This window comes from Pinus tabuliformis, chromosome 8 (genome assembly GCF_031772625.1).
Source record: "Pinus tabuliformis cultivar Carrire ecotype Pingquan chromosome 8, CPIR1, whole genome shotgun sequence".
In the NCBI taxonomy this organism is placed as follows: domain Eukaryota; kingdom Viridiplantae; phylum Streptophyta; class Pinopsida; order Pinales; family Pinaceae; genus Pinus; species Pinus tabuliformis.
The window spans coordinates 969,957,174-969,976,266 of NC_142294.1; positions in this window are offsets into that span (position 1 = coordinate 969,957,174).

Below are 19,093 nucleotides of genomic sequence, written 5' to 3' on the forward strand. Positions count from 1 at the left end.
GGCAACTTTATAAGATGAAAGACCGATGAAACAACAACAGTCATAGTGTAAGACCAGCTGCAACCCAAAAGAAGGTTGTAATCTAGAGGGGCATCAACCACTTCCACATCTAGATTAACGATTTTGCCTTCAACCCCTATAGGTAAATCCTATAGAATGCCAAAAGGATGGAACCCATGACCATAAAAAGCCTTTAGAATTGTCGGGGATTGATTGAATGTAGGAGAACCAAGTGATCTCCAACACTAGATCGACATAATACACGTAGAAGCTCCCTCATCAATTACAGTCCTAAAGAAAGGTCTATTTTGACTAACACTGGAATCTGGAAAGCCATTTTATGAGGTAAGCGAGGTGTACTATTCTCTAAATCAAATATTATAAGGTTCGAGTCCTGAATATCAACAGCTCCTATAGCCGACAAAAGTAATCTATGATGTGTTGGGCATGATTGCAGCACCTCCAAAGCTGACATTTCTGAAGGGGAAATAGCTAAGTCTTCAACAATGTTATAATTCTGAGTAGCTCTCACATGCAAATTGAAAGCTGACTTCCGAAGTATACCTTTAGTAGGGAGTTTAATTACTAAGTCTGGGTTAGGTTTCTCGATCTGTAGCGGATCAGAACCAGAAGGAGTTGAAGTTGATGGGTTTGAATTAGAAGATTCTGCTTCCTTACCACCAACAAGACTTTTACTACCATAAACTTGTGATCGTGTTGCAATCCTGACATGAAACATCATCATTATGGGTTCTTCTGAAGCATTTGAGGAAGAACCAATCATCTTACAATCTTGACTAGGAAAAGGATCCTTCAAGACAACAGGCATTTGAGAACCTTTGACGATTTTCGCAACCTCAGCACGATGTGGGCAATCTCTTGCAAAATGCTCCTCGTCACAAATGATACAAGGATAGCGAGGTTTACGTTTCTTGTCGATAGATTTAGTTTTAACTGATATCTCTTTTGAATTTTGTTTATTTTCTTCTTCCTTTTCCTTTTACCACTGGATTTTGATTTGGCCGTAGATGATTCTACGATATGAATATTAGCAGGAATTTCAGTGGAAGAGTCTCCTGTCGAGGAATTTGGTAAAGTTATAATAGGAGAAGAATTATTTGAAGATTTATTCTTGCTTTTGGTGTTAACTGAACCAATCATAGCATCAGCGGCATGAGACCTTGAAGGAGCTGCAATTATTTGATTTTGTTTCAGAAGGTCGGGGATTTTGCGTGTAAAGTACCCGACTGCGTATAAACAAGGTCTAGGTACTGAGCTTGAGCAATTACTTTCTCTTCAGTAACAACTCCTGCCTTAGCTACATCCTCAGTGATTTTAGGTAATAATGATTTAATGAACCATTCTGCTAAAATTTCATTCGAAATAAAAACTTTCACTAAATGTCGTCGACGTCGCCATTCATGAATATGATCTAAAATATATGTGGACATTGACTATTTTAATGAAGTTAATCATTCCGTGCCATTTTCATATTTGACAGGAAACTGAAAATGAGTTAAGAATGAAGTGGCTAACCGACTAAAATTATAAAAAGAAGCTCGTGGTAACTTAATGTACCACTTGGCCACAAGACCAATCAGAGTGAATTAAAAAAGACGTAAGCAAATTTAATCATCTATAATAGAATTAGATGCACACCAGAGGTGATAAGTCATCACATGGTTTGACGGATCCTCTCCTGATTTACCTTCAAACTTTAGGATATCACTGGGCAACTTATTCGGCATTGGCGGCCAAAATGGAAGATAATTAATCGGATCATTTGTAAGGCGCGAAAAATCAGGCAAGTCCAAAGTTGCAATAAACGGTAATTGACGGTTAGGGTCACGAAAACCCTGGGTCATAAGACCAGCCCAAGGAGGAGGATATTTAGGATAACTTGGAATTGGAATCACATTTGGAATATTATATCCTCCCAGAAAACCAAGATTAACTAAACCAAACTGGGGTTGTTGAGGTTGCTGATAAGTATATCCAGGGTACGGTTGATACTGGTAAACTGGGCTTTGAACAGCAGGACCGAATTGGTACTATCCCTAGTACGGTTGATAAGTGAATTGTGCATGACTTGTGACAATCGTACTTGGACCAGGTTGTCCTATAGGCATTTGAACCGAAGTCTGAATTGTAGGTCCCAACTGAAGTAAAGATGCTTGAGGAGTTGATGCAGGAACAGTAGAAACCGGAGCTGTCGATACTCCAGAAGTAGGTGGGGTAGATTGAACAAAAGCTGCAGTAGTTATAGCAGTCATTTGAGGCAGAGTTCGAGGCGAACTAGGCCCAGACTAATGAGCTACACCAGGTGTAGAAGTTTGAATAGTAGGTTGGACAGGTTGCTGGGTTGAACCAGAAACCAAAGGTTGTCCACATTGAGATGACAATTGCACATTAGGTTGCAAAATCTGTTGATATTGAGATGGATCCCACACCATGTTCATTCCAGGGTATGGGCCCATAGAAGGTTGAGCATAGGGATGATAACTCAAAGGTACATTTCCAGCTCCTTTTACAAATGATTGACCAGAAGGTGGTTGGAAGCCTTGGGTTGGGTACTAACCTTGAGGTTGATAACCTTGAGGCATGTACTGAAACTGGGGTTGACCTTGAGGTATGTACTGAGTCTGGGGTTGACCTTGAGGAATGTACCGTCCTTGAGGTTTCCCCCCAGGCAGTAACTGACTACCTTGAGGTTTCCCCCCAGGTGATAATTGTAGAAAATTTGAATAATATAACACTTATTCACAGAGATTATCCTGATTATACACTATTTGCGGAATGCATGCATAATACATAACCTCCTCTACCATTGATCATCAATTTGCGGAATTAAGAAACAATCGCATGCGCACATTGAAACATCAATCACACATATCAACACAGTATGTACTGGGGAAAGCATACAACTAAAAACCCCAAACTATCTATATATTATAATGATAGAGAACATGTAACAATACATAGTACAATACTCCTCACAAGTACTCAGTACTATCTCCACCTACTACACACAAACTAGCTCAGATTTGAATCAAGTCACAGGTTCAAATCTCCTCCACTGTTTGCTTGCCTCTACTACGCAATCCAAAATGAGAATAGATCTGATCCAAGTTCGAATTCCCTTGTCTTGTACTGCGCAATCCTCATTGGCAATCTCAATCTATGATTGTGCAAATCTCATGCACAGCTATAGTCACAACTGATAGTAGTGTTACCCTTTCACCCACCTCTAACACTTGTCTCCACTGAACTTTCCATGCACTGAGTTAACTGATGTATTCTTTAGTTTATTTATGAGTTAATAATTAGTGAATTAATTAATAATTAATTCACATCACTCTTCACTAGTGTATTTGGCAGTTAGAGTAAATACAACTAGTTCAACTAAGTCAAACTGAACACAACTCCATCAACTCCTCGATCAACTCCACCAAACTCAATCACTTGAGTTCTAACTGAAGTCCATCATGCAATAGCTCAACTAACCCATAGGAAAAGTGTATTTCCTTCTGGCAGTTGCATGTGCCACATCCGTAGCTCGAACTGAAGTGCTGCAAGAAGATAAGATAATGTTTATAGTCCAAATATTATTAAGAGCTAATAATATTCGACTGTTCTATTTTTAGACTGGGAGTCTAAAAATAGACTCCACCCATATGTATAAAAGTAGAGGTCCATCTATTTTTACCAACATGACCAATCATCCATAAATAGCATCCTGCGACTCATAGACCATGATCCATATGTCTAAAAATAGACATAGTCTAAAAATATACTTTGCGTTAAAAATAGCCTGCGGGCCCACTTAGTGAAGGTGACTTCTTTTCACTAAGCTCCATCATTTTGTTGCATTTTCAACAATAATTGAGTACCTTGAGGTTGCTCCCCAGGCGGTAACTGACTACCTTGAGTTGCGGATTTGGAATAGTACCAAACATCATAAGAATTTCTTCTACGCTCAACGGTTGAATTCTGATATTACCAGTTGATATCCCATGTTTAATGGGTTGAGGAGATGCTCCTGAAAAAGTACCAGTGAGTGACTGATACCCAGAAGGAACAGAAGGACCACCATATAAAAATGTTTCTAGTGATTGGGAAAACATGGATGACTGTCTCGACATATTCAAAGGAAGATAATAAGCCCTAGGTGTTGGATGAAAAGGAATTCGAGATGGTGAAAAACTAAGACCCGGATTCTCTAAAATGTTGTCAATGAGACATACCAAGCATCCCTCCTAGGTGGACTGTAGAAAATTGATTCACGCTTCTTAAGTTCTAAAGTTGGTTGATTTTCAGGGAGACTTATATCTTCTTCTGGACTAACAAGTTCTTCAATAGAAATAAGTCCCGAAGGAAGATTTTGGGTAATGATCCTTCCTACCCTAGGTGAACCAGGACCACTGGAAGTTGGAGAAGCAAATCCTGAGGATGGAGTAGCAGCAGGTTCAGTTTCAGGCTCAGAAATTTCAGGTTCTTCGGCTAATTCACTAGTAGAATGAATACTACCAATAACTTTGGAAAATGAAATTAGTTCAGAAATATACTCTGTTGCTTGAACTTGATAATCAGGATGAACAATTGAAGAAGATTCTTTATCTTCTGGTGACCCGACTCTACTATCACTAGGAGTTACAAGAGCTCATAGCCTTTTGATGAATACTCGGGAGGTTGCCCCGAAGTCTACGGGATTGTCTTGGTAATTCAACCATGATTAAATATTTTAATTACTTCACATGCAAACAAAGAAAATCTTAATAAAACCACTTAAAGTCTCTAAAGAAACAAACAATTGAATCACACGCCTAAAAAATATAAGAGTTCAAACCACACACAAACAGTAATAACTTTCCGTACCAAAAACACTAGTTGGTGATGAAATCCAACGTCACAGAATTCAATATAGAAAGGGCGGTTGGAACAGTTACCCCGACAACCTGCTTAATGAAACAGACTGGCACAAGTTTCTTCACAAAACTGTCTCGAGTGAAGAGAACCCCCCAGAGAGTCCAAGTGAGTCTAGTCGACGTCTGCTCCAGGTACAGTGGGATCTTCCCTCCACCATCACCTTAGGAAAGAATCCTATAGATTATGGCCACTAAGGTTACCAACAGAAACAAATATACTTGGGGGAACAGTCTACGATCCGATACACACACAAGGGCAGAGTAACAAAGCTCAATCCCCTTGAAGGCTCCTTGACATAATCCAAGGTTTACCAACAAGTGACCCCAGGCTCCTCGACAATGGTCAATCCGAGGTTTACCGTTTTTAATACGTGTATATCTGCTATCGTTCCCAATGAGGAAGGATTGATTACCTCACTGGTTCAGATATGATCTCGTGCTTGACTCCTTTAAGAGGAGCTTCCCAGAGCATATATGTAACAATTGGAATTTATTTCCTACCGCAAGATATAACTACTTGTTTGTTTTAGCTATCTTGGAGAGTTAATTACTCCCTACTACAAGATACTATCCTAAGCTATGTTGGTGATAAGAGCCCTAGAAATAAAAAGATTGCAAGATCAATTTTACTCTAAGCGTTATTTTTATAAGTTGTTTCTTAAGTCAATAGGAATGGAGATGAAACTTTATGGTGTGAATACTCAACTCCAAAACACTAAAAATGCACCTAAGATGATAAACAATTATTTTTCTTCAATGAATTTCTAGCTAAAGAAAGAGTTGAGAATGCAATTCTTTGAAAAACGAATCTTTCCTTCAACATATAAATGAAAAGAAAAACTTTTTTGTCTTGTTCAATAAACTCAAAACAAGACTACTAATTATGCTCACGAAAAATCCCTTTTCTTTTTCAACATTCAAAAACTACAGAAAACAATTTCTTTCAAAATAGATTCTACAATTTCTAGAAAACACTCAAAACTATAAAAAACTAAGCTTGAGATCTGAAAATTTATAAAAAACTAATTGAAGTAAAATCTTTAAAATATTCTTTTTGAGGACGTTTTACTTAGTTATTCAATAAACTAAGGACTAATTCATTCAGAATAACAAATTAATCAAAAAACACCCAGCTATGTTTTCTTTTTTAAAAATGAAATTGAAAACTTTCAAACAAGTCCATTCAAAGCTTTGCAAAGAGAAAATGAGATCTATTTCTCACCAAGGGCAGATTTCAAAAATCAGTCAGACTCATTAAGAAGAACAAAAAGGCCAGGGTAATCTGAGGTTTCTTAGGCTTCTAATCTCTGAGTTACTACAAAGACCAAGCGAAAATCAAACCAGGCACGCAAAACTTCTGGAAAATCACTTAAAACCAAAATGCCAATGGAACTCACTTACAAGAAATTTCTGACAGGACACATGCAAATGTGGGCAGAGGCTAAAAAACATAAATAAATCCTAAGCTTAACTGGACGAAAACAATTTAGGTTTTTCAAAAAGTTTAATAGGGTCCACAGGCTTCTGGGATAACCAGATGTGGTACCACTCTGTGTAGTAAAGTAATAGTACGGGGATGTCCGCACTATGTTACAAACAGAACGTGTGGTCCTCTTCAAAATTTCGGAAAAAAACAAAATATACTCCAAAAACTACCCAATCCCACACACATCAAGCAAAAACCAGAAACAAGAAAAAGTTTCTCAAGTAAAAGTAAAAGTAAAGGAAAAAAACCAAAATTCAAGTCCCCAGTGGAGTCGCCAATTTGTCAGCCGGATAAATTGTTCTTACAGACAAGATCGATCTCCCTAGTATCAACATATATCTAGCGACAAGCAGAACAAGCAAATCTACCTTTCTCTAAATATATTGCGATTTATAAATAAAACAAAAGAGGTGTTTTAGACCCTACCTTAAGTCCAACGCTAGTTTGTAGCGGCCATTCTTCAACCGTCCGAACAAGTTTCCTTTTAAAAACCTGTAATCACAAACAAGCACACATCAAATAACACCTGCATAGCTAATATAATAAATCATATTCATCATGGTGATCAAGGAATCCATGAAATAAACCATAAAACACAGCTTATTGAGAAAAGCAAACTTGATTGTATTAACTTTGAAAATAGAAGAACTTTACAACCTTTGGTGCCTTGATGTTGTACAAGCTCCTCCTAGGGTCCAAGCAGGAATCTCCTCTAGTTTGACAGGCCTCACACTCTTCCCAATGAGATCAAAAAAGGTATGTAATCTCTCCTCTCAAGCTCAATTAGGAAGACTAAATTCCAACAGCATTTCACCGCAAAAATATTTAGCTTTCAACCTCCTCAGTAACCAGCCCAATGCCTCATTTTATAGTGCAGAGGGAGGAAGTTACAGGTCCACCTATGAAGAGATAGAGTCCTCCTTCAAAGGAATAAGCTCCTCACATCAAGGGGTTAGCTCCTTAGGGTATGGGATGCATGAACCTTGAAGGAGCAAACATGCCACCTCAAGATTCCCTCTAGAAGCTTCCAGAAATAACCCAAAGTGAGTTTTTAAGAATGTACTTGCGCCTTTTTGACTTTACAGGGATCCGTACCCATTACACAGAGATAGTGCAGTCAAGTACACAGGGGACATGACCAATAGGTGCGGGACCGCAGGTAATGCTAAGAGAAAGTGCGGAACCAGAGTTTTAGAGATTTTTAAGGGATTTCTCTTATTTTCAAGGCTTGACATGAAGAACTGAGGTTTAAGACTTGCAAAGGAGGAAAGTATGAGTGGTGATAGACTCACACAGATTGCAGAATGTCATGGTGACAATATTTTGTGCAACACAACCCCTCCACTCCACTTCAGTAGCCGAATGGTCGGGCAAGGTGAGGGGCCATTGGGCCACCAAGGTGGGGCAAGGGGATTGGCTCGACCCCTCGCCCCACCCCAGCCGAATGTTGGGCCGCCCAAGTGGGGCAGCAGGGGGTGCACTTTTTATTTTTTTATTTTATTTTTTAAAATTTTCAATGGTTATGTTTTACAAAATTATTTATCATTTATCATTTTGTTTGTTAATTTAAGCTATTATTTTTGTAATTTACTGATTTATATATATGCGTATTTTCTGTAGAAAAATGGCATCAGAGAAGATTTCTGTGAATCTTTTTGCACCAAAGATTGCTAAAATTAAAGGTGGATCCTCAAAAAGCATTGTTGAACGAACCAAACCTAAGTTGATAGCTACAAATCAATCAAGTGTCTCGAACAATAAGAAGACGATTTCATACTGGAAGAAATCAAAAGAAGTGACACTTCCAAAAAATGTATGGTATGTGAAAGAAAGATGAGGCGAAGATGTGTAGACATATCTATATGTTGATATCCCTAACAATAATGGAATTTATGAGGTGTTGGGAAAGGTCATAGACTTTTGTTTGATACCGAACACTGAAGTTGTTTATACACTTACAAAATGGGCCAAGTCACATAATAAGATTAAATATGAGTTAACATATTCATTGTATGACACAAGAGAGGTATCTAGAAAGTTGTCTAAACAAATCGTAAATGAGATTGCACAAGATATCATAAGTATTGCTATTTATATTTGTGTTTGTGTTATTGTAACTATTTCATTATATTATTATAACTTATTTTTTACTGACATATGATATTTTGTTTGACAAAATTTTGTTGAAAGTCTTTCAATTATGTTGGGAGGAATTCATTTCATAGAGAAAGATATTATGAATGTTGTTAGCAGTTTCTACTCAGGGTCAGAAGAAGATATGGCAAACAAACAAAAAGTAGTAATTCATGATGCTACAAAACTAAATCCAAGGGATAAGAAAAAATTACTCTAGTGGATAAATCTACCAAAGGTAGACCGGTTCCTTTTGAAGATGAAGAAGTTGAAACTAACACTGAATAATATGTTTCCATTATTGAGGATGACATTGGAACTAATGTTAGAAAGGAGAGGAGTCATAAAAGACAAAAAGTAACAATGCTTACGAATGTCTCTGTTCTAGTTAATGATGAGAATCTTAGAATGAATGAAAGTAAAGTTGAACATTCTTAATTAGTCATTACCAATAGAGAAGATCCTAGTGAAACTTCAAAAGAAAGCAAGAAAATCATTACACCATGCGCTGATTTAGAGGATGGCATTATTAAAACAAAACAAAATGCCATTCGATAGAACTTGACAAAGAGAAACTTAATTTAGGGTGGTCGTACATTTTAACTTAATGTGAGACAAATCTATAAGGTAAGTGACGGACAATGTAAATATCAAATCAGAAAGCCACACCACTTGCATGTTCAAAACTTGAAGACATTGATGAGGTACAATCCATATGCTCATGTGGTTAATTATGTGCTTCTTGTTGATCCAATTCAAGTTCCTAACAAATAAGCATTTGATAAGTCAAGATGCTTTGAATACAATTATTATGTGGTTGGGGGGGGACCATTCTGTAAAATCTCAAAGGCAATTGATGGAGGAATATCCCAATAACCCACGTTTTGAAACAATGAAATGTATCATTTATGTTGGTTTATCAGATACAGAAGCAAAGTTATTGGCATGGGATCATAATTCAAATAATGGATATAGGATGTATATGACTTTCATCCAAAGGGTTAGATTTATTCATAGTGAATTTGAAGAAAGATGTGGTGGAGATAAGATAAATGTTACTGTAGATTTCCGAAAGGAATGTTGTCTAAAAATAGGCTTTCAAATTGAGGAGAAAATCAATTCAAAAGGTGGCATAGTAAATACTAATATATTCAGAGGTATTGATAACGTTTTCCAGTTGTCATTTAGAACTCCAGAGATATGGGAATTGACTAATGATATTTTTAGCATGTGGGAGAACATTGGCATTAAAAACCAGAAGGTCAAAAATTCTAAACCATTGATATGTAGCAACAGTAAATCAGGTCCTAAAAGGAAGCAACTTCTAGAAGATATGACTATCACACCTTGGAGAGCAATGCAAGGAGTGAAGGATGAAAAACTTGTCAAAGCAATATTATGTCTGTTAGAGCCTAGATTTACCTCAAGCTAAAATGGCAGGATCGAGGACCAACATCAAACCACGCTCAGCCTCGTAGCTAGCCCTACAAGGATAGGAGAGGGCTCTCTCCGGGTCAATCTCAGCAAAATATGATCTATGGGCTTGAGATGACTGAAATACAAACTAATTTTAGGCTAGGTATGAAGTGCAAGGTTTTGATTTGATTTTTTGGGAGTTTTGTTGGAAAAATGGAAAGGCAATTTTGGGTCCAAGAATGAGGCCAAATTTTTGCAGAGTTCCGGTTGGGGCAAGGTAGGCAGTAGTTTTGATGCTTTATATTAAATGAAATGGATAGAAAAGACTGCTAAGGAGCTAAATAGGGCAAGAGGCTGAAAGAATCCTCTCCAAACAAATGAAAACATGTAAAACTAAACAAAGTTTAAGGTAGAGCACAACAAATTCATGAATTCTACCTTTGTCATTCAATTTGTTTAATTTCAGAAGCAAAGAGAAGGGAAATGGCATACATAAAACATCAACGAACTTACAATTACATGAATAAAAAAACCATCAAAACACAGAGCCACAAGGATCCCAACAAGTGCTGCAAAACCCTGGTCTTTCCTTTGCCAAAAATGCAGAAATTAGATGTATAATGGAGTGCCAACCAATCCCAAGTGTCCAACCCTGAAAATGACTGAGAAATTACATGATATAGGCAAGCTTAACTCATTCCCGTGCCTCTATGGGTCGAGCTCATCATTCTAGTAATTGTTTCAACCATATCTAAACAAGGAACTGAAAAATAGGCAATGAAACAACTTGCCTCTATATGTTAGCAAACTGATTCATTCAGTTGTTTTTTACTTTTTAGTGAATGAATCTACTAATAGAAGTAAATAAGTGCCAAAATTACATCATGTTCATGAAATCACATCAAGGTAGATCAAGAGTTACATGAAAATGTAAAAATGGTCAAAATTGGGCGAAATTCTGAGCTGCTGAGTGAAAAACAAGCGAAAATTATCTATGCGCCGTGCCCGAAACCTGTATGCGTAGCACAAGTTTGGAGCTGATTTTGTGGTACTTCCAGAAGTCAAAATTGAGCCCAAGATAGCTCATTAGAAAACCCTACCTGTCTAATTTCAAACCCAAGTGGAATTTCTGGATTTGGACGTCATTTTCCCCTCCAAAACTTCAATCTCCCAAGACTTCTTCCTGTGGGTGCAAAAGGTGGCAGAGAGGTCATTTTTAGGGTGTTTTTGACCCTTTAGGCAACCCAAAACTTGATGAAATCCTTAGGTAATCCATGAGAATGCATAAATTTTGATGAAAAATCCAAAAATGTAAATTTTTCCTCTAGATGATCTCCCAATTATAAGCGCGCACCAAGTGGTGCTACACGTTGGGCAGGAAAATCTGTTTTGAAGCCAAAAAATTTAAAATTGACAAAATTTTCTCCAAATTTGCTGAAATTTGGACTAAAGGTCTATCATTGAGTATCATGCTCAGCCAAAGAAGCTTCGGCCAAGATTTGGAGCCTATCATGCCTTTTGCATCGTTTTATTGCTCTCCTTAGTCTTGCCTTCAGGATTTTGATCCTTGCTTTGCAAACATGATTTCGTGCCCAATAATGATTTTTCATGTGCCTGAGCATGTCCTTGTCCTTGTTTGACTTTGTCAACAACTTCTCAAGATGAATGTTGACCCTCTTGATCCAAGTCTCTCGATCAGCCTCTATCTCCTGCTCCAATGAAGTGAACTCTATCCTCCTCCTTTGGGCAGCTTGGCAATTTTGCCGAATGTTTTGTAACTCCATGGATGTATGCTGATACTCCAATTGTTTGTTTCGCTGCTCCAAATAGTTTATGACCCATTGAGCTCTCTATAACTTGTTAGTCAATACATCTATCTCGGCCTTCTGCTCCTGAATAATCTCCCTCAGCGTTGAGCTAGGAGAGCTCACATCATCATCGATGATGATGAAATCAGTGTCTTGGCCTCCTGAAGGGCCCTCATCCTACATAGGCTTCTTACCTCTGTCCTATACCTGTACCTGTGCTGCTGATGACGACAACGAGACCCCTTAGACCCCAGGTGGAGATAGTACTCGTCGGGCTACTGCAAACAATCCTCTCATGCCTCTCTGATAGGTGACATATGTCGGCACACTTGTAGTCTCTGCCTCCCAACCTCCATGCTGATGTGAAGGTTCACCAACATGATGGACAACCTCCTGATGAGCTGCTGAAGCTATGAAGAACTCATGGGAAATGAAGTCTTCCCATGTGATACCCTGCAAACCAAGATGATGCACAACAATGATCTTGATGAGCGCATAGTGATAAATGTCGTTGTACTGCTGTTTAGGAGTCTTCTTCTGCACAAGAGTAGTCATCCTCTCAATGTTTCGGCACATGAAATATGGAATGTTCATCATCTTCACTCTTGTAAAATGTATCAACAATCTGATATGGTATGTATAGAGGCGTGAGAAGTGGCCTTCACAACTGAAATATCTAATAATGAGTCTCATCAACGATGCACAGAATTCTTTCAAAAACCAAAATGGGAACACCCTGCTGAGCTGTCTCACATAGCTAGGCCTGATATATGGCTCATAATGTACTCTTTCCACCTGCATTATTTTATTCCACTCCTCACCTACATTCGGTGTTCCTGTTAATTGAGAAATGGTGTCTAGTGTCAAGGTGAAATTTACACTAGCAAGAGTTACCTGACCATCATGCAAATGCAAAAAAAATAACCAAGCCAACTCCTAATGATGCTGAATCTAAGCAATCATTTCGTAATACTGAAATCATGACTGTTGTTGGAAACATGCAATGGCAAGTGGGCAGGCTTGCAGTTCAGTCAAAGAGGTGGGCTCTTCTCTAACATGTCTTCCACCCTTACGAGGCCTCCTCGGTGCATGAAGCTCTGTGGTAGAATCACTGTCTTGTTCATATGAGGAATCAATGTCTGTCATGGTGCTGCAAAGGTGTATGTCAAGTATGTGTTTGGTTTGAAAATGAGAAATAGGTGTTTTGTTTTCAATGCCAAATGTGCCACAGGGAAATGAGGGATTGTGATAAATAGGGACAGTGGGTATAGTGGATGGTGGAGTTTGTAAAGTGAAATTTGAAATGTGCTAACAGTCACCTGACTGTGTTTAGGGATGTGGGGTTTGGGAATTTGCTACAAATGATATGGGAGAGGGAAAATTATAGGGAATGGTAGGATTTAGGATAGGGAAAATGAGAAACAGGGATACGAGTAGTTTGGGAGGTTAGGGCATAGGGATTGACTATAGGTTAGGACATAAGAATTAACTATAATGATAGAATTATGAAAGGGAAAGGATCACAGGTGGGAAAGGAGATTTGGCACCAAAATCACAATTTCAAAACACCAAGTTCAAAACCCAAAGGCGCAGATTTTGATACAAATATAGGGTTTATATTTTCAAACTTTAAAATTTCAAATCTTCCCTCCAAATCACAGCAAAACACCATTTAATAGCAATGGCAAAGGCTCAAGCACTTACTTGGATCATAGAAGATTGAGTTGTTTGGAACAAATTCGAAAGCAACGATGAAATTTCACTTGTCGGCCCTGTGCGCCGAACGCACAACCCAGTGTGCCACACAGGTTGTATGCACTGTGCCCCTTCAAATTAACACAGTGAACAACGGCTCTATGCACTGCGACTTCCCAGTGTGCCGCGACTACCTCCCAATGCGCCGCGCAACATTCCAACACATAGTCCCAGCTTTCAACACAAATTTCGCTCCTCCAAAACTTAGGTCAACTTCAATTGACCTCTTGGCATACCAATGGGTGTTTCAAACAATGAAAATATCTTATACAGTGATGGGTTTGATTTTTATTTCTCAAAAACCCACTTTCTTATGTTTTAGTTTTGACACTTTTTTCATTTTAATACAACTCTATTCTTCTTGTTTCCTCTTTGATTTTTGGCTGAAATGATGAAACTTTTTTCAATTTTTTGCAAGGATGATGGCATTGAGTTTCAGCAAAGGATGACTAGGGATGCATATGAAATATCCAAGAACTAAAAATTTTGAAAATTACATGGCAATTTATTACAAAAGACGAAATGTCAAATTTTCTTCAAAACAGATTTTTGAACAAATTTCATAGCCTAGCAATATGATGATGCAATTTTTGAAATAAAAACTTGTTTAGAAACTCCCTCTGGCCTATTGGTATTATTGGACACTTTGAAGACTGAATTCACTAAAACCTAGACCTAATGACTGAAATGACTCTTTGTTGACCAAAAGACCATGCATAATGACTGTAAAATTGATTTGATGAACTTTGATGATCAGACCTAAGATAGCAGGTACAAGACATGAGGGGAATGAGTGACAAGGCCCTTTCATCATATTTTGGCATGCCCCTAACAGAATGCGGATGAATGAACTATATGAGACACCTAAAAATGAAATGAAATAAGAGAAATGATCTCCGACGGAGGGATGTAAAGACAGACTCTAACATTGGCTCCAATGGGGATGGTAGCTCCTGGGAGGTGCCAAGAATGGTAGATCTCTGGGAGAGATAAATAGTGCCTTCATCCATTGGGTTATGGAGTCCATTATCTTGACAAATTAACACAAGACTCTTGACTTATTTATTAACTGAAACTTGACTCAAACCGACTCAATTATGAAACCAAAATGACTGAAAAAATGACTCGACAAACCGATCCCAAAACTGAAATCTTTCTTCAGAATTATAGCCTTCACTTCGGGCCCCAGGCTGAAGAAAAGATCACAATGCATACTTGCAATGAAACTGAAATAAAATGGTATATACAGTGACAATGTAAGCAGTAGAAACAAAGCAGTTGTCCATTGACCGACCCTCCTGGACAATCTTCCCCATTCATCTCCTTCAGAAGAAAAGCATTCTGACCCCAATATGCTGCAATCCTAAAGGGACCTTTCTAGAGATTTTCAAACATACCATGCTTACCCTTTTCCTCATTCCTTGCATCCCACTTTAGCACCACGTCCTCCAATTGGAACTTGTCCGCCTTTGCTTTTCTGTCATAGAATTTCTTAATTCTCTCCTGCAGCTTGAATGTGTTTTGAAAAACTTCTTCTCTCATCTACTGCAAATGGATAATTTGATTTAGTCTTCTCTGCATATGATCGTCTTCACTACCAGCCTCCTGAAGAAGTTTGACTACCGGAGCTACGAGAGAGGTAGGAAACACTGTATCAACTCCATAAACTAGCTCAAAGGGGGACATACCAATGGATTTCTTCTGACTCACTCGATCTGCCCAAATTTCGTTGACCAACTTCTTATGCCAACTCTTCTTGTTTATTTCCAGCAACCTTTTAATGATGTTGACCAAAGATTTGTTAGAAGACTCTGCCAATCTGTTGCCTTGCAGATGATAAGTAGTTGAGTGTCCCAAACTAATTTTATACTTGTTACAAAACTCAATCATCTTTTTTGATTTAAAAGTTGTTGCGTTATCAGTGATTAACTTATTCGGGAAACCAAAACAAGACAAAATGTTATTCTCAAGGAATGAAATTATTACCGCATCCGTAGCTTGTCTGGTGGGAATTGCTTCGATCCATTTCATGAAATAATCTGTCGTTGTGAGGATCCACCTATGCTGACCTGAAGAAGCAGGATGAATTTAACCAATGAAATCCAACCCCCACTTCTGAAAAGGGGCACTCACCTCAATGGGCTTAAGCGACAAAGGCTGTAATTTCTGCCTTCCTTCAAAAATCTGACATTTATGACAGCTCTTGACAACCTTATATACATCAGCAAACAATGTCGGCCAATAGTATCCCGCTCTTAGAATTTTATTTGCCGTTCTTTTCCAAAAGAGGTGACCACCACAATCTCCTTTATGGAAATCCTCCATGACCTGCTTCGCTTCTTCTTCCACCAAACAATTCAACAAAACACCATCGAGATCTTTCCAATAAAGTGCAGAATTCAAAATACAAAACTTAGCAGCCTTTAACTTGAGAGTTCTACCTTTGTTTCTAGCCATGCCGGGTGGTGGTGACAAATTCTGAAGCACATATATGATATCTGAATACCACGGAGAAAGAACAAATATTTTAGATACTTGAATTGAAGAACCTTCCTCATTTTCATCGGACATAGCATCAATCAGATTTATGTCTAAGACATGCAAATTTGATTCAGCCATTAACTTTGCCAATCCCTGTCCTTTAACAAGATTTGTGGGCTTTATATCCACATCATACTCCAGCAAAGCTGCAATCCACTTGCCTTGTCTTCCTTTTGGATCTATTTGTACCAAAATATCTTTGACAACAGCGTTAGAAACATAAGCCAAAATATAAGAATGCAGAATATATACCCGAAAATCTTTCAATTCTTTCACAAGTGCAAGGGCTTTCTTTTCAATGATGTTGTACTTCAAGGCTGCATCCCTTATAGTTGAATTGAAGAAAGCAATTGGTCTTTCATGCTCATCTTTTTTCTGCATTAATATAGCTGCCATAGTATGCTCCGAAGCAAATGAAAACAGTCTATAATCCTGAGTGTAATCCGGGCTGATTAGAACCGGAGCTAAAGAAAGAGCCAATTTTACTAGATTGAAAGATTTTACATCCTCTTCTGTCCACTTCACTTGTCTGTCCTTCTTAAGAATGTTTGTAATCTCTCTTAGGTGTTCAGCAAGATTAGGCACAAAGCAGCGTAAAAAATTCATCTTACCATTAAAAGATTGTATCTCCTTCTTGTTCCGGGGAAGTTCAATTTTCTGAATTGCCTCTACACGTGCTGGATCAATACAAATGCCATCTTTTGAGATAACGTGTCCAAGCAGTTTTCCCTCATCCATGGCAAACAAGCTCTTCTTCGGATTCAGCGACACACCATATTTTCTGCACTTTTGAAAGACAATTTTCAGATGATACATGTGTTCTTCATCTAAATTGGAAAACACCATCAAATCATCAAGGTACACAACCAAAAAGACATCCTTCTCATTTGCGAAAGCCATATCCATTGCCCGCTGAAATGTGGCACCTGCGTTCTTCAAACTGAAAGGCATTTTAGCGTAATGAAAAGTCCCCCATGGAGTGGTGAACGTTGTTTTTTTCTTGATCGTCTTCATGGACCCCAATTTGGTTATATCCCGAATAACCATCGAGTAGTGACATACGAGATGCTCCAACTACTCGCTGAAGTATGTGATCCATTTTTGGCAACGGATAATTGTCCTTCAATGAAACTTTATTGAGATTCCTAAAATCAATGCACAAACGAATCTCACCTGTCTTCTTTCGTACCGACACCAAATTAGAGATCCAATCTGAAAATCTGATGGGAACAATGGTTCCTAATTTGTACAACCTGTTTACCTCCTTCTCAATTGATGGCAACAGTTTTGGATTTAGCCTCCTCAACTTTTGTCTGAAAGGTTTTTGATTAGGCTTAATAGGAATAGTGTGCTGAATTATATTGGTATCATATGTCTTCAAGTCGGCATAGTTCCAAGCAAACACATCAGCAAAGGATGACAAAAAACTAATATATTTTTCCTTTACCTTTTGTGGCAATGCTTTGGACAGCTTTACCATCTTCGGATTTTCAGCTGTTCCAATATTCACCTCTTCGACTCCCTTCTCTGTTGGCTGCAATGTTGGTTTGCGGGCTACATCATCATGATCAAAGAGTTCTTCTAAAGGTATCAAGCCTTTAGGAATAATGTTATCCTTAAGTTGCAACACTTCCATTTGATTGATCTGCACATCATCTTTACCACCATCATGTTCTACATCAATTGAGGTATCTTTAAACTTACATTTGTTTTGCAGAAAATCATCAGTCTCCTCATCATCTTGGAAAAATTGCCAATATCTCTGATTGTCCTGGACATTCGGATGATGTTTCACATGGATTTCAAATTTATTACTTGAGTTCATCAGAATCTTCAAATTACTTGCTGCCTTAGCAAGTGCATCTGCAATGCGATTTTGAATACGAGGCACACACATCAAGGTATAATCTGAAAACAACTTCAGGATATCTAGAACTGTATTTAGGTAAGCCTGCATCCAAGGATTCTTTGCTTGATATTCACCTTTGACTTGCTTAATCACCAATTCAGAGTAACCATATACAACAATCCTCTTAGCATTAAGCTTTCTTAGAATTTTTAGGCCAGCAATCCAAGCTTCGTACTTAGCCTCATTGTTTGAACAATCAAAAGCTAGCTTGTAAGAACATACCCGCACATTACTAGGCACTTTGTTTGGAGCATGCACAGGACTACGTACCCAAATACCAATTCCAGCACCATCATTTCCCACTGCTCCATCGAAATCCATGGTCCACAGACCATCTTCCTCTTCTTCTAAGTGCTGAAACTCTGTTAGCTCTGTTTTTTCTGCTTGCTGTCCATTATCTTTATCTAATTGTCCAATGGTATTTTCCTGTTCTTGTCTTTCTTTCTTCAAAACTTCTTTGAAATTCTATACTATTTCTGAAATATCATCTGCTACAACTAAATGACTATCGATATCATTTAAACTATTTGAATACAAAACAAAGACTCTAAATTTGTATGTACATAATTAATCAGATGATTAATCGGTTTCTCCTTGCTTGCAATCATGTATTTCATTTTTTGTTCCCAATACAATTTTCTCATTTGGCCAAACAAAAGAATCGTTGCATAAGAGAAATCTAGTTGTAATGTCCCTTGCAATTTTTCTCCCCAGGACCTGGAAGGAAGCATACCAAATCTAGGAGGAATGTCTGCCACAACAACATCCATCAAAACATTCTTCATTGGAATCTAATCCAAACTTACAACCAAGTCTTTAATAAGCCCAATACATCTCACCCTACTCGAATCAAATGAATAAAGATCATGGTATTTCCTAGTGATGTCCAAACCCAACTTCTCCATGATAGCTTTCGGCATAAGATTGTGAGAAGCGCCAGAATCAAACATGGCATTATGCAACACAAACTCATGCAATCTCAGACTGATATAAAAAGGTGGCACATCACTGTCTTGAGACTCACCATTTAATGCTAGTCCAAATATCAGTTCAGGTTGATCATCTTCCACACTCACCATATCAGACATTGGGTCAAAATTAAAATTTTAGAGACTTGAAC